The 16,702-nt window shown below is 40.6% G+C and overlaps 1 long non-coding RNA gene across 1 annotated transcript; it reads right to left on the bottom strand.

Annotated features, from left to right (window-relative positions):
- Window positions 1–5,198: 5,198 nt before the first annotated feature.
- Window positions 5,199–16,617, bottom strand: LOC134219954 (uncharacterized). The gene is made up of 3 exons (XR_009981723.1): window positions 16,154–16,617; window positions 6,333–7,284; window positions 5,199–5,512 (listed from the first exon to the last, which is right to left on the bottom strand). It is a non-coding gene; the product is annotated as an uncharacterized LOC134219954 (long non-coding RNA).
- Window positions 16,618–16,702: the final 85 nt, after the last annotated feature.

The raw sequence follows: 16,702 nt of genomic DNA, 5'->3' as shown, positions 1-16,702 counted from the left end.
AGATTGGCGACTAGCAGCTCATAAACGAGCGACCTGGAATAGGAAATTGCATTCAGTTTTGCTCCGAACAACACTATCACAGGCAGAGCCGTAGCGTGGACTTCTAGTGCCCTTGGCGATACTGTTATTGGGCGTCCCTTACTTTCTTGCATGTTTAAAATAGCAGGATAAGAGCAGGAATACTTAGTTAACCTTTTTTTTCGTGGGGGATTTAATAAATGTTTACTCTATGATTTTTCCAAGCCTCTTTAACCTGCATTTTTTCAAAATTCCCGAACATTTCTAAAAATTCTTTTCCTATAAATTTTAACGAAAGATTTAACAAACCTACACAAATAAAAGAGACTAGATCCAGTAGTGCGTGGGTTACCTACAAAACATTCCAGACCTCCTTGTGGTGAATTCACGCACTAGTGGTTCTTCTAACTAGGCAAACAAAATCTATCGCTCAAGTGTGCCGTGTGTGTGTGTGAACAAAGCAGAGAAAGGCTCTGCTGCTGTACCGTCGACCAATAACAGCTGAATTGATGGATGCCCCCACCAAGGGTATCTCAGAGGCAGCCAAGTTGGTTGCGACGAGACGGACGCAATGAGAAAACAGAACTGTGCAATAATAAAAAAAAAATCCTATTCGACTAAATGCTGATGTCATATTAGAAATTTGGAGACAGTACTCGTCGATAGAAAATCCTTCCGCACGCGATGGCATATGAGCAAGTCAAACCACCTTCCTTTTGCCAGTGGAGATATGTCAGCTTCCACACTGATATTCTTCCCTCCCCCTTCATACGGGAGCTTGGCAGAAGGAAGGTCGTGTGATATGTGCCATCACAAATATTGCCCTCCGCTCGCTTTCAAATCGACTTCTATAAAAACATTCTTCATGCCTGCCGTATCCTAACGGAACTATCAATTCTATACTTTCGCCTCTAATTCTATCATGAACATGTGCGTCTAAGTTTGGAAGATGATATTAGCATTTCCATATCATTGTAAATCGTTTAACTTCACGTAGAAGTAACACACACAAAATCATTAATTTAGTGACTGAATGTGTTGAAAGTCACACCCGGCTGTTACACCCGGCTCTCCACATGACACCAGCGCAATGTTGAAGAACAGGCACGAAAGTCCATCACCTTATCTAAGTCTCCGGCGCGATTCGAACGAATTGGAGTGTTCGCCAGAAATCTTCACACAGTTTTGCACGCCATTCACCGTTGCGTTGCTTTGATCAGTCTGGTAAGCTTCAAAGGGAAGCTGTTCTCGTTCATAATTTGTCATAGCTCTATGCGGTCTATACTGTCGTATGCCGCCTTGAAATCAATGAACCGATGGTGCGTTGGGACCTGGTATTCACGGCATATTTGAAGGATTTGTCGTACAGTAAAGATCTGTCGAGCGACCGTCAACGAAGCCGGCTTGATAACTTCCCACGAACTCATTCACTAATGTCGACAGACGACGGAAGATGATCTGGGATATCACTTTGTAGGCGGCAATAAGGATGGTGATCGCTCATAAGTTCTCACACTCCAGCTTGTCGCCTTTCTTGTAGATGAGGCAAATAACCCCTTCTTTCCAGTCCTCCGGTAGCTGCCAGTTTCCCAGATTCTGACTATCAGTTTGTGCAGGGAAGTGGCCAGCATTTCCATGCCCATCTTGATGATCTCAATTCCGATACCATCCTTACCAGCTGCTTTATTGGTCTTTAGCTGTTGGATGGCATCCTTAACTTCCCTCAAGGTGAGGGCTGGTAGTCACCTCTCCCGCTGCCTTGACTTTCCCTGCCTGTACTCTCAGCGCTATTTCAATGTTCCTCGTAGTGCTGCTTCCACCTTTCGATCACCACACATTCGTCCGTCAACATGGTCCCGTCCTTATCCCTGCACATTCCGGCTCGCGGCACGAAGTCTTTGCGGGATGCGTTGAGCTTGAGAACGGCACAGCTGTTCCATCTCAACGCACTCCGCTTCTTGCAGACGGCGTTTCTTCTCCTAAAAAAGGCAGATCTGCTGTCTCCGCTTCTGTCTATAACGTTCCACGTTCTATCGGGTACCTTGCTGCAGCGCGACCGCTCGCGCTGCGTCCTTTTCCTCCACAATCTGTCTACACTCTTCGTCGAACCAATCGTTCCGTCGACTTCGTCCCACATACCCGACGTAGTTCTACGCTGCGTCGTTACCCTAGCAGCACACATGTTGCGAATATGTTACTGCAACTGATATGTGACCAGATTTCGTCACAATCAAGTTGGTGCAACCATTTTAGTCTAACTCGTGCTGCTCGGGTAATGGCTACTTTAACTGTATTCCAGCAGTCCTCAAGAGGGGCCCCATCTAGCTAACCCCCTTCCGGCAACGCTGCCTCGAGAGGCTGTCCGTATGCAGTGGCGACATAAGGTTGCTTCAGTCGCTCTAGGTCGTACCGCGGCGGTCGTCGGTACCGAACATTGTTGATGACGGATAGTTTTGGGCGCAGTTTAACCATCACCAGATAGTGGTTGGAGTCGATGTTAGCGCCACGATATGTCCTGACGTCGATAACGTCGGAGAAGTGCCGTCCATCAATCAGAACGTGGTAGTTTTGTGATTCTGTCTGCAGTAGTGATCTCCAGGTGTACCGATATGGTAGGCTGTGTTGGAAGTAGGTGCTGCGAATGACCATATTCTTGGCGGCAACGAAAATAATTAGTCGTATGCCGTTTTCGTTCGTCAGCCTGTGAGCGCAATAGTCGACCTGAGCTCCTCCTCTTGGCCAACCTGAGCGTTCAAATCTCTTATGATGATTTTGACGTCGTGGCTTGGACAGCTGTTGTACTCACGTTTCCGGCTGCGTGTAGAATGCGTCCTTACCATCATCAGTGCTTTCGGAGTGTAGGCTATTGACTTTGGTCATGCTGAAGTTGAAGAACCGGCCTTTGATCCTCAACCTATGGCCTTTGATCGCATGTCACTATGAAAGCTGTTCCCAGCTCGTGTATTTTGCCGCAGCTCTGGTAGATAGTATGATTACCTCTAAACGTTTGCACCATTGATTCCTTCCAACAAACCTCCTGTAGCGCTACGATGCCGAAGCCACGGTCCTTGAGCACATCGGCGAGTATGCGTGTTGAGAGATTTGCAGTTCCACGAACCTAGTTTCCAATCGCTAGTCCCTTTTCGTCGCGGTGGTCTTCGCCGATGGTTCCGGTCCGTACTCTCTTGTTGATTGTTCGTTGCGTAAGTTTTTTTAAAGGCTGACTTGCCCGGCCTAACACCAAACCCCTGAAATTTCCGGGGGATCATTCCTTCTTATATCCGGTGGATCATGGTGCACAGTTTCACTTAAAATCCCTCGCTGGCAATCGGACGATGATCAGCCGCCCCGTTGGATCACATGCACATACGTAAAACAAGTGCGTCAATGCCAGATATGTGACGCGGCACCAAACAAAAATAGTCAAGATGTGATACCACCACGACAGGATATGTCTTTGGTTGCCATCTCAGTGCTAATGGCGTAAGCCCACCCATCGCATCAAGATCACATATCCGAGAGGAGGGGGTTTAATATCGGTACATACTACGAAATGAAAGAGCAGCAATTATTTCGATGCATATAAGGCTATCTTAGCATGTTAGATAAGATGAAAAAATGTCGTGGATGAGAAAAAGGCAATATGTGCAATTTTTGATGATTTGTGTAATTGATTGTTAGAGAAAAACACTAAAATTAAATTTCTCTGTGATTAAAGTGTATTAATGACTAATATCCTTGACTGTGTGTTATTACACATTAGAAATAAGAAATTATTCACGCGATGAATTTGTTTGTTTTTGGGTTGAAATACAAATACCGTGACCTGCCCTAATTCCGCGCATTGCCTAATACCGTGGATTTTATCCAAATTGATGAATATAGAAGTACTGTCTGTCATACACATCACATTATTTGGTGAAATACACAAATATATATCAGAAAATGTTAGCAAATTATTATTGTGGGTATTTGTGACGTAAATTAGGCGCTAAAAAATAAATGTGAAAATGTATGGCTCGACCAGCCAAAATTTGCATCTGCTTAGCAAAACGCTTAAAATTATGGTTATATTTCCAAGTCTTGTAACTTGATTTTTAAATGATATTTACTTCCAATATCTCATTGAGCCCAGTTTTACAGCTATAAAAAATGAGCTGGGTACTGAAATGGTATTTAAATTTCTTGTTTTTGCATTTTTATTGATCAAAACAATTGTCGCGGTATTAGGCCATCTTCTTCGCCAGTAGTGCCTAATACCGTGACTAGGCTATACCGTGAAGTTGATACTCAGAAAAATAAAACGTAACCATCACATTGAATACATAATACTAGACAATATCGTATAGGTATTGAAACATTCATATTAAATATCTACGACATTTTATGCGTAGGATTACTAGGGAAGCATTATTCAGATGAATTACATATTGCAATATGTATCATTCCAATACTTCCTCAAAGAAAAACTTCTGTTGGGAGACTTGAAGATGGTATGCATCTAATGAACATACAAATCGTCTTTATTGTGTCATTCAGCACATACGAATACAATATCTTTTATGCGATATTTACCACAGACTATAAACGTAAATATTTTTCCTGTGCAGTTTCCTTTAGAAATGAAGGTAGAGTATTTTTCATCTGAATACAAATCCTCCCATTGTCTTCAAATCTACTTAGACACTCGATTGGATATCATCAATCTAAAACCTAAAGAAATGTGAAGTAAATTATTTGAAAAAAATAATAAACGCTTTTAAACCGTCAATATTGAGAAATTGCTAACTTCCCAAGGAAATGATTCTTTTCCCAGTAGGTATCTGTGTAAAATAGTCAATTTTCATGACTTTTTTTAGTATGTTTGACCTAAATTTGTATATGATTCAATTATTTACACATTTTATTGTAAATGTGCTCTTAAGCTCATCATTTGAGCCTGTTTGATAGAGCACGGTATTAGGCAATTTTCTGCGCAGTATTTGGAATCTTCTTCGGAATGTACGCGGTATTAGGCATATGCATAAGTCAAATGTCGAATACTATTTTCTTCATTTTTTTATGAGTTGAAGTACAAAACATATTTTTCCCTTCACTTCACTTTAATCAATATTAAATACATATAATAATGAGTTTACACTCAACGTTTCATTAAAAAAAATATTTTATTCTATCGATTTTCACTTAATAACATCTCAACACTTCTTACAAACTACCTATTACCTCAAGTACCTGAACTAAAAAGAGATTGATCGGGGGTTCGAACCGGCTATTTGTATACTAAAACTGCTGATGGGGCATATCACATCTGGGTCGCTGGTCATTGGACTTTGCTCGTGTGGTCTGACTCCTTTATTGCTGATCTATTGGTTTGGTCGGTGCTGGTTGGTCGGTGTCGGGTGGGCCATCACGTAATTCCTCCGGGGGGTAAGATCGAACGTCCTCGTTCGATTGGGGAAAAACTCCTTGCGCTTTCTTGGGGATTCTGGTTGTCCTGGGATATTTGATAGTAAAAATGACTTTTTTCCTGCGGAAACAGAGAATCGCTATTGTTATAAGAATTATTGCGGTGGTTGAAAAACCGCCGAAGAGTCCATAGAACCATTTCTTGTGTTCGAATTGTTGTAGTTGTATGTGGTCAATTCGATGTCGATTGTTTGAAGTTTCCAGACTCAGACTTGATAAGTTTTGCTTCTGGATTAGTTTCCTGTTGATCGATAAGTTCGGGAATATTCCTGTTAGTTGAACTGTATTGATGAATGTTTCCTCTGAAGTGAAGGTATTGTTTTCAATAATGATAGTGCAGTTTTGAAAATGCAGTAGAAAATTTCCTGTTAGGTTTCTATTATGGGGTCCACAGTTTGATCTGATGTGTTCATCTTTCCCGTTTCTAATAAGTACCTTGTTTCCCGGTAGGGCTATAACATCTGTAGAATTTGTCCATAGTACTGAACAGTGGCTTTCCAATCCCATTATGATTGGGAACAGGCATACATCTGAGAAAGGTTGAATGTCGTGGAATTGTTGGATTATGTTTTCAGGATGAATGGTAGTGTAGAGCTTCTTCTGCGACTTCACGATATAGTTGGGTGTATCTGTTATGAATTTGTTGTTAACGGCTAGTGGGATGATTCTAATTATCTCACAATTGTTACTGGTTTTTGGAACTTCCAGGATGTAAACCAGAGTATCAGATTTACTAACTATTTTGGGTTTTGTATAGCTTAATGCTTCCTCTGGAAAGTCAGTCGTTATCCCTTGTTTGTTGATAATCGTTTCAATGAGAAAGATTTCCTTAAGAGTTAGTAACTTACTATTCGAAAGTGATACACGAGCCCTCAAGATGGCGTCTTCAATCTCCTCGAGGATATTGTTCATCGTATCCAAGGATAAAAGTAGGGTGATAGCGTCGGTCTCCTTAAGAAGAATGTTGTTCACTGATGTGAGTTGATTGACGGTGTTAGTTATATTCGAAATCCTTTCGTTGATAACTCGGTTAATTTTGATCTGTTCGTTGGACTGGTCGACTAGGGCGTTGAATGTACTGTTGATTATACGCAGATCATCTGCGTCTGGGGTTCCTGCGAGCCATTTCCAAGCTTTGCGAATGCTGTCCCATCTTTTATGCCTATTTCTCCTGACTGGTTTTAATTTATATAAATTATCAGCTAGCTGTCTACTTTTTCGCAAGATGAGGTTTGACATAGGTAAATCTTGATCGATTTTTCTTGAAAACTCTAAAAACAAAGCAACATTAATTTCTAACATTGTCAAGTTTATTGGATGCAAAATTTTAATAATCCCTGTTTGAATGTAGCAATTTTGTTCTTTTAGCATGAGTAATGGGTTATGGTGAAGATCGTTAATTTCTAAATATTGGCCTAGTATCTGCTTGATTGATATAAACAATAATACGTTGAAAAACTTCATACTTTTTTCAATCTTTTAATTTTACCCTTATGTCTTTTTATTCCTCTAATGTTTTCGAAGGTTTTCTCTTTAATTTGTTTTGCTGCTGTAGGGACTGCTCTAGGATCTAGCTTTTTCCTAATATTGGGTCTAACGAACACTCTTTGGCCTTCTTCGACTATCGGTGGGTCTTCTTTATGAGAATTACTTTTTGCTTGAATATTTCTAGCTTTTTCTATGTTTTGTTTTACTTTTGAAAAAATTTCTTGGGCCTCTCTAAAAATATCTTGTGGGTCAATTTGATTCCGTTGATTAAAAAGAACCTCGTTCGGTGTGAACTGTGTTGCCGAGTGCACGCTGGAATTATATAAAGAAATACAAATTGAGATTAGTTCTTGTGTGTTCATTTCGGGAAATTTGTGTTTGTTGGTATCATAAATTTCTATTATGGTCGAGTGTGTTTTTTCAACTTGTCCATTGCTTTCTGAAGATGAAGCATAGGCAAGGGAAACTCCAAGGTTACTTAAGAAATTCTTAAGTTGAATGGATCGGAATGTTGTTTCATGATCTGTAATAATTTGTGCTGGTACTCCGTAGTGACCAAAAAACTCGGTGAGGGCGTTTCTCACGTCTATTAGGTTCTTAGTGTCCATAGGGATCATTTGCGCAAATTTGAAAAAGGATCGACCATTGATAGAAAATTATATGAGTTAATTGAAAAAATATCCATGTGAACTCTGTCCATTGGTTTCCTTGTTGCTGGCCTTGGTGAGATCTTTATGTTGTAGGGCTTGCGTTCGTATTTGTGCGTGTTGCAAATCGTACAGGCGTTGATGGCAGATTTTATTTTATGATGCATCTTTGGGAAGAAATACGCTCGTTTCAGTTGATTTTCCACTTCTGCTATTCCGCGGTGTGCCCTTTCGTGCTCCTTCGTGATGAGAAGATTTTGCCTTTCTTCGCTGGTGACGTCTTCTACTTGGAAGTGTGTTATAACGAAAATCCAAAACTACTGAAATGATTTTTATAAGTTTCTTGAATAAGTTTGATAAGGTTTTCAGGGCGAGGATTGCAGTCTGTTTTCCATTGTGGTATTTTTTTTATGTATGCTGTCATTGAAGTCTCGTTGTAGTTTTCCATACTTATAGTCGCTCTTCTATAATTCGTGAAGGGTGATTCTGTTGCTTCTATGTTCAATCTTGATGTGCGAAATATTATTTGATTTCTGTAATAGTTTATTGGTCTTTCAGTTGATTTAATGAAGTAGTCGTCGGAGGTGTCAGCGGAATGAACAGTTTCCAAGTCTTCAGATCTATTATCCGAAATGTCATTAGGTTGTCTCATTTCGTCGTCGTCTGATGTATCAGTCTGTAACATTTCAGGTCTTCCTTCGTCTATGTTCGCGTTAATTTCAGTGGAGTCGTCAGTTTTGCGGCTAAGAGCGTCTGCCACAACGTTCGTTTTTCCTTGTTTATATTCCACTGTGTATTGATAATTCTCTAGTTCAAGTCTCCAATTTAGTATTCTATTGTTTTTTGTCGAAGTTTTAATAAACACAAGCGGCTTATGATCGGTAAATAGTTTGAATTGGTTTCCGTGTAAATATGATTTGTACTTTCTGATAGCCCATATGATAGTGAGTGCTTCTTTTTCTATAGTTGAATAGTTCGTCTCCGCCTTATTGAGTGTCCTACTTGCGAAGGCGATCGGTCGTTCTATTTTGTCCTGTATTTGGGACAGCACTGCTCCCACTGCATGGTCGCTAGCGTCCGTGGTTAAAATAAAGGGGAGTTCGAAATCTGGGTATGCGAGGATTTGGTCTGAAGCTATGGTTTGTTTCAATTTTGAGAATGATGCAACGTATTCCGGATCTTCTATGTTTACGGGTATATCTTTTTTCAAGAATTTGGTTATTGGTTTAGCTATTTTAGAGTAGTCCTTAATAAAACGACGGTAGTAACCAGATAATCCTAAGAACTGTCTTATCTCTTTCTCATTTTCGGAATTTTCCAATCAAGAATCTGCTGGATTTTATCAGGGTTGGGTTTAACTCCTTCGGGTGTTACAATGTGTCCTAGAAATTCCGTTTCTCTTCGTAGAAATTCACATTTGTCTAACTGAATTTTAAGGTTAAACTGAGCGAGTCGTTCTAATACTTTGCATACATTTCCTAAATGGTTTTCGAGGCTATGCCCGATGATAATAATATCATCAAGATAGACGTAGCAGATTGAACCTATATAGTTAGATAGGATATTGTTCATAGCCCTTTGAAATGTGGCTGGGGCGTTTTTTAGACCAAAGGGCATTCTGGTAAATTCAAAATGTCCTTGGGTGGTAGAAAATGCAGTTTTCGCACGATCTTTTAGATCCATTTCGATCTGGTGAAAACCAGATTTAAGGTCTAGCGTTGTAAAGTATTGAGATTTCCCGAGATTATCTAGAATATCTTCAATTTCTGGCATGGGGAATTTGTCATTGATTGTTTTTTCATTAATTTTCCTGTAATCGATAACAACTCGAATTTTCTGTTTACCCGAAGCATCCTTCTTTTTGGGAACAACCCAAATTGGTGATGAATAAGGACTGGTAGATGGAGTAATAATCCCACAATCAAGCATTTCTTTAATTTGAGTTTCTACATCGGTTCTAAAATGGTGGGGGTATCGATACGTTTTTGTATAAACCGGGTTGTCATCTTTTGTAACAATTTTGTGTTTAACTATTGTCGTGGAGGTTAGCTTCTCGTTATTCCTAAGCAAAACTCTATGGTTCCTTATAATTGTGTCAATGAGTTTGTCTTTTTCTAGCCTTGATAAATGCCCTGTTCTAATTAAACTTTCTATTGTCTCCTTATCGGGGGCTTCATTTGAATCTATTGGAATTGGGGTTAACGTTTCGAAATTATTGACTTTCAATTTAAGTTTGGGTAGCTCAGGTGCCTTTTTATCTTTGGAAATAATCTTTATGGTGCTTTTATTATCAATGGAAGAATACAGTCCAGGCTGAATAACGTTGCCTTTTGCGATTTTCTGAAAGGAAGGCACAAACCAGTCGCCGTTTTTATCAGTTTCCACAGTAACTGTATAACAATGATATTTTCTTGCTGGATAGTATTTCTTAAAAGGGATATCTACTTTGTTGATTGAAATTTTGTTCGTATTGAAATCAATGAATGTGTTTGTTTGGGACATAAACTCTGTACCTAAAATACCATCGAAGAAATCATGAAATTTCAGTTCATGATACGTTTGCACTGGAATATTTGGACCTAGAAGATTGTATTTTCCTTTTTTATTAATAACTTGCGTTCCGAATATGTTTTTTACGGTAGATGTGCTCTTAGTTTTCATAGTGGGGATAATACCAGCTCTAATTATATTTTTGTTGGCACCGGTATCGATAAGTAGCCGAATTTTTATGTCATTAACTTTATCCTGAACTAGAATGTAAGGTAGAAAATCAAAATCTTGTTTTATTTGGGGTTTGTGGATGCCGTTGCTGTGCAAAAATTTACGTTTCCCTCAACAACTTCCTCTTCATCATCGTCTTCAGAACAATCATGATCCGATGATTCTAGTTCCGTATTATTGATTAACTTTCTATTCAACGTTAATCTGCTTTTGAGAGATGGGTCTATTTCCATCGAAGAAGATTGCCTAGGTTGAAATACCTTTGAACTTTCACCTTGTAACTGTGGCTGAAATGAAGGTTTTGAATAGTTTCTTTGATCGCTTTTTGAAGTATTTTCGTGTTTGAAAGGTGGTTTGTTCGATCTGTCTGAAAGAGAACTGGCTGAGATTTCTTGAGATTTAAATTTGCAGAGAAATGCGTAAGCATCCTCTATGTCTTTCGGGCGGGCCGCTTGAACATGTCCGAAATATGTGCCTTTCAAGCCGGATATGAATGCAGCAAGGCCATCTTCATCAATAAAAAGATTAATTGCTGCCCAGTTAGCTTTATATGTGGTATTTTGCTTCGCTAATGTTTTTATATTTTGAATCAACTCTTTAGACTTTTGATAATATTTATGGATACTCATTCCATCTGTCATTCTATGTTGCCATAACTGGCTTTTATAGGTCGACAATTCTTGTCGATCACCTAAAGCATTAATTAAGATACTCTTGATGGTGTCGAAATCTGGGGGGTTTCCTGCTAAGCAAAGAATATCTTTGGCTCTTCCTTCAATTTTGTTCGTCACAGCGGTGACGTACATCTTAAATAATTGTGGAGAAACCTCTTCTTTGAAATAATCTAAAGTTTCCTCAGCGGTGGATAGCCATGCATGTAGTTGTTTTCTATTGCCTTCAAAGTGTGGGAGTGATTTAATTGGGTCGGGAATACGGAAGAAATCCTCTACTCTACGGTTTGATACTTTTTTTTTTTTTTTTATTATTCCTTTCTTTATTTGGTAGGCACTCTGTGTTACTTAACCGCTACTGTGCCGTGATCTACTGTGGCATTCTGCTGCCAGAATCCACACAGAATCTATTTTTAGATTTTTCCATTATCATTATTGTTGTCGTTGCTTGTCCATCTCATCGTGAATCCATTGTGTCCGTTTGTCCATGTCGTCTATCCAATGATCGTTGCATTGTTCGGTTGCCATTTATCCGGGTAACGTTGGAGGAATGCCTCCGAGAAGAACAAGTTGTCAGTCGTCATCAGGCAGCCGTGACGGTAAGGCGTGCACCCCAGAACGCCACCGTATGGGCTGCGGATCCGGCGACTGACGAGGGTTTGGTGGAGGGGCTGGGAATCGAACCCACGACCATTCGCTTGTAAGGCGAACGTGTAGCCAACTACGCTACGGGACCCCCCCTGTTTGATACTTGTACTGACTGTTGTTCACTTCGGGGTTGCGGTTGTGCTAGTGCGTGAATGGCTTGTTCTTGGTTTTCTTGTCGATGCGACAGAGAAGCGATATTTACAGGGGTTAGGCAAAATGATTGAGATAGGCAAAATTTGGCCCAAATTCAAATCCTTATAACTTTTTGAAAAATTGATGAAATTGGACAAAACCGGAAGCATTCGACGGCAAATTTAGTCAAGATTTAGGAACATGTGCGGTCACGAATACTGGCCACCGGACACCGGAGATATTCCGGATTTTCGGAGGCCATGTCAAAAACACATTTTTTCTGCCGCTCGTATTTTTGTGTGGTTTGAAGTTACATCGATAAACATTATTTTCCTAGAAACTAGATCTTATTGAAAATTGAATGCGGGCTGTTGCGCTAAGATCCGTTGAAAAACATCCGAGATATGGCCTTTTCAGTAAACCTGGTTCCGGATACTATGGTCAATTATGTGTATCCTTCCAATCACGTATATGTTATCCGGTACCATATCAATATTGGTATCAAACTTCAAGATTTTTCATGGAGATGCTTCAGGAAGCATATGCAGGACGATCAGTTGCCCTGACCACTCTATAGTAGGTTCCAGGTGCCCCGGGGGAAGTGGCCAATTTGAAAAACGTTCAGAACCCTATCATTATGGGTATCAAACTTCAAGATTTTTCATGAAGATGCTTCAGGAAGCATATTAAGGATGGTCAGTTGCTCTTACCACTCTGGGGTAGGTTCCAGGTGCCCTGGGGGAAGTGGCCAATTTGAAAAACGTTCAGAACCCAATAAATATGGGTATCAAACTTCAAGATTTTTCGAGGTGATACTTTTAAATGCATTTTAGAACCAGCAGCTGTCATGACCACTCTGCAGTAGGTTCCAGGTGTCCTGGGGAAGTGGTCAATTTGCAAAATGTTCGAAACCATATCAAAATGAGTATCAAAGTTCAAGTTTTTTCACGGAGATGCTTCAGGAAGCATATTCAGGACGATCAGTTGCCCTGACCACTCTGTAGTAGGTTCCAGGTGCCCCAGTGGAAGTGGCCAATTTGAAAAACGTTCAGAACCCAATCAATATGGGTATCAAACTTCAAGATTTTTCGAGGCGATACTTTTAAATGCATTTTAGAACCAGCAGCTGTCATGACCACTCTGCAGTAGGTTCCAGGTGTCCTGGGGAAGTGGCCAATTTGCAAAATGTTCGAAACCATATCAAAATGAGTATCAAAGTTCAAGTTTTTTCATGGAGATGCTTCAGGAAGCATATTCAGGACGATCAGTTGCCCTGACCACTCTGTAGTAGGTTCCAGGTGCCCCGGGGGAAGTGGCCAATTTGAAAAACGTTCAGAACCCTATCAATATGGGTATCAAACTTCAAGATTTTTCGAGGTGATACTTTTAAATGCATTTTAGAACCAGCAGCTGTCATGACCACTCTGTAGTAGGTTCCAGGTGTCCTGGGGAAGTGGCCAATTTGCAAAATGTTCGAAACCATATCAAAATGAGTATCAAAGTTCAAGTTTTTTCATGGAGATGCTTCAGGAAGCATATTCAGGACGATCAGTTGCCCTGACCACTCTGTAGTAGGTTCCAGGTGCCCCGGGGGAAGTGGCCAATTTGAAAAACGTTCAGAACCCTATCAATATGGGTATCAAACTTCAAGATTTTTCATGGAGATGCTTCAGGAAGCATATTTAGGACGATCAGTTGCTCTGACCACTTTGTAGTAGGTTCCAGGTGCCCCGAAGGAAGTGGCCAATTTGATAAACGTTCAGAACCATATCAATATAGGTATCAAACTTCAAGATTTTTCGAGGTGATACTTCTTAATGCATTTTAGAACCAGCAGCTGTCATGACCACTCTGTAGTAGGTTCCAGGTGTTTCGAAGAAGTGACCAATTTGCAAAATGTTCGAAACCATATCAAATGCTCAGTACTCATTATCAAAGTTCAAGGTTTTTCATGGAGATGCTTTTGGACTCTCCTGTCAAATAGAGTTCGCCGCCACACGAAGTTGACTATCTGGCGACATGCCCGGCCCATCGTAACTGCCAAAATTGTACCGTGTGGGTAGTTCTCCTAACAGTTACAACTCGTGGTTCATTGACCTCCACCACCACCTCCATTGTCTTCCATCTGCACCCCACCATAGATGGTCCGCAACACCTTCCATTCGGAAACTCCAAGGGCGCGTTGGTCCTTCGCCAGCAACATCCAACTTTCGTGGCCATAGAGGCAGACCAGTCTAATGAGCGTTTTGTAGATGGTCAACTTCGTGCTGCGGCGAACTCTATTCGACAGGAGAGTCCAAAAGCATCTCCATGAAAAACCTTGAACTTTGATGCTCATTTTAATATGGTTTCGAACATTTTGCAAATTGGCCACTTCCCCAGGACACCTGGAACCTACTACAGAGTGGTCATGACAGCTGCTGGTTCTAAAATGCATTTAAATGTATCACCTCGAAAAATCTTGAAGTTCGGTACCCATATTGATAGGGCTCTGAACGTTTTTCAAATTGGCCACTTCCCCCGGGGCACCTTGAACCTACTACAGAATGGTCAGGGCAACTGATCGTCCTGAATATGCTTCCTGAAACATCTACTTGAAAAAACTTGAACTTTGATACTCATTTTGATACGGTTTCGAACATTTTGCAAATTGGCCACTTCCCCAGGACACCTGGTACCTACTACAGAGTGGTCATGACAGCTGCTGGTTCTAAAATGCATTTAAAAGTATCACCTCGAAAAATCTTGAAGTTTGATACCCATATTGATAGGGTTCTGAATGTTTTTCAAATTGGCCACTTCCCCCGGGGCACCTGGAACCTACTACAGAGTGGTCAGGGCAACTGATTGTCCTGAATATGCTTCCTGAAGCATCTCCATGAAAAATCTTGAAGTTTGATACCCATATTGATAGGGTTCTGAACGTTTTTCAAATTGGCCACTTCCCCCGGGGCACCTGGAACCTACCACAGAGTGGTCAGGGCAACTGATCGTCCTGAATATGCTTCCTGAAGCATCTCCATGAAAAATCTTGAAGTTTGATACCCATATTGATAGGGTTTTGAACGTTTTTCAAATTGGCCACTTCCCCCGGGGCACCTGGAACCTATCACAGAATGGTCAGGGCAACTGATCGTCCTGCATATGCTTCCTGAAGCATCTCCATGAAAAATCTTGAAGTTTGATACCCATATTGATAGGGTTCTGAATGTTTTTCAAATTGGCCACTTTCCCCGGGGCACCTGGAACCTACTACAGAGTGGTCAGGGCAACTGATCGTCCTGCATATGCTTCCTGAAGCATCTCTATGAAAAATCTTGAAGTTTGATACCAATATTGATATGGTACCGGATAATATATACGTGATTGGAAGGATACACATAATTGACCATAGTATCCGGAACCAGGTTTACTGAAATGGCCATATCTCGGCTGTTTTTCAACGGATCTTAGCGCAACAGCCCGCATTCATTTTTCAATAAGATCTAGTTTCTAGGAAAATAATGTTTATCGATGGAACTTCAAACCACACAAAAATACGAGCGGCAGAAAAAATGTGTTTTTGACATGGCCTCCGAAAATCCGGAACATCTCCGGTGTCCGGTGGCCAGTATTCTTGACCGCACATGTTCCTAAATCTTGACTAAATTTGCCGTTGAATGCTTCCGGTTTTGTCCAATTACATCAATTTTTCAAAAAGTTATAATGATTTGAATTTGGGCCAAATTTTGCCTATCTCAATCATTTTGCCTAACCCCTGTACGTTAATTTGACAGAGTTGGTCCATCATTTGAGTCAGAGCTTGTTCCATTTCTACGGTTTCGGAAATGAACAGATTTGAAATCGGAGGGATAATGTTACTTTTTAGGGGGATATGAGAAAGGTCGCCGGAGTCGTCCGAATCCAAGCTATCTTCTGTCTCTGAAGATTGAATATTTTTCAATGTAATATTCAACTGTTTCCTTGCTTGTTTTAATGCCTTGTCACTGACAATTTTCGGCATTGAATTATCAAATAGTAGCTGTACTTGGCTATCGTAGCTGCAAACTTTGCTTTATGCTAACGAAGCCTAATGCGCACCCGCTGCTGTTTTGATTGGGGGGAGGAGGAGTAAAAACAAACGTAAGCTCGTTGCTCGCTGTTTTTTCAAGTGTAGGGAATGTAGAATTAATGTCGCCTTTGCTCGCTGCTCGACTGAGTGGTGGGCTAGGGCTAACAAACAAATAATCGGCCTATCTTGTAGTACTGAATCAATGTTTCTACACTGTCTGTTCGGTCTATCTAGTAGTGCCGATCCAGAATTTCGTAAATTATCACTTCACAACACAAGTAAAAGTATGTAAAAGTTTCAAATTTACTTACCGGTGTCCTCTTGGTTCAGTTGATTTTCTTTGTGCCGGGGGGATCCTCAAATCTTCACAGCGGATGTAATCCTTCAGCTGCAGACGCGTTAGCGGGAACCACTTGAGTAGCGTTTTTTTGTGCACTACTATTCCACTGTTATAAACACAAGTCTTTTCAACTTTACCGAACTGCTACAGCGCCAATAATGAGTTTACACTCAACGTTTCATTAAAAAAAATATTTTATTCTATCGATTTTCACTTAATAACATCTCAACACTTCTTACAAACTACCTATTACCTCAAGTACCTGAACTAAAAAGAGATTGATCGGGGGTTCGAACCGGCTATTTGTATACTAAAACTGCTGATGGGGCATATCACATCTGGGTCGCTGGTCATTGGACTTTGCTCGTGTGGTCTGACTCCTTTATTGCTGATCTATCGGTTTGGTCGGTGCTGGTTGGTCGGTGTCGGGTGGGCCATCACGTAATTATATATTGATTAAAGTGACATAGTTTTCAAGGATGATTGTTACAAATTGAATTTTATATAGCGAATTTATTGT

Source organism: Armigeres subalbatus, chromosome 3 (genome assembly GCF_024139115.2).
Source record: "Armigeres subalbatus isolate Guangzhou_Male chromosome 3, GZ_Asu_2, whole genome shotgun sequence".
NCBI lineage: Eukaryota > Metazoa > Arthropoda > Insecta > Diptera > Culicidae > Armigeres > Armigeres subalbatus.
The sequence above is the reverse complement of the archived record's forward strand: the minus strand, read 5'-3'. Positions and strand labels throughout refer to the sequence as shown.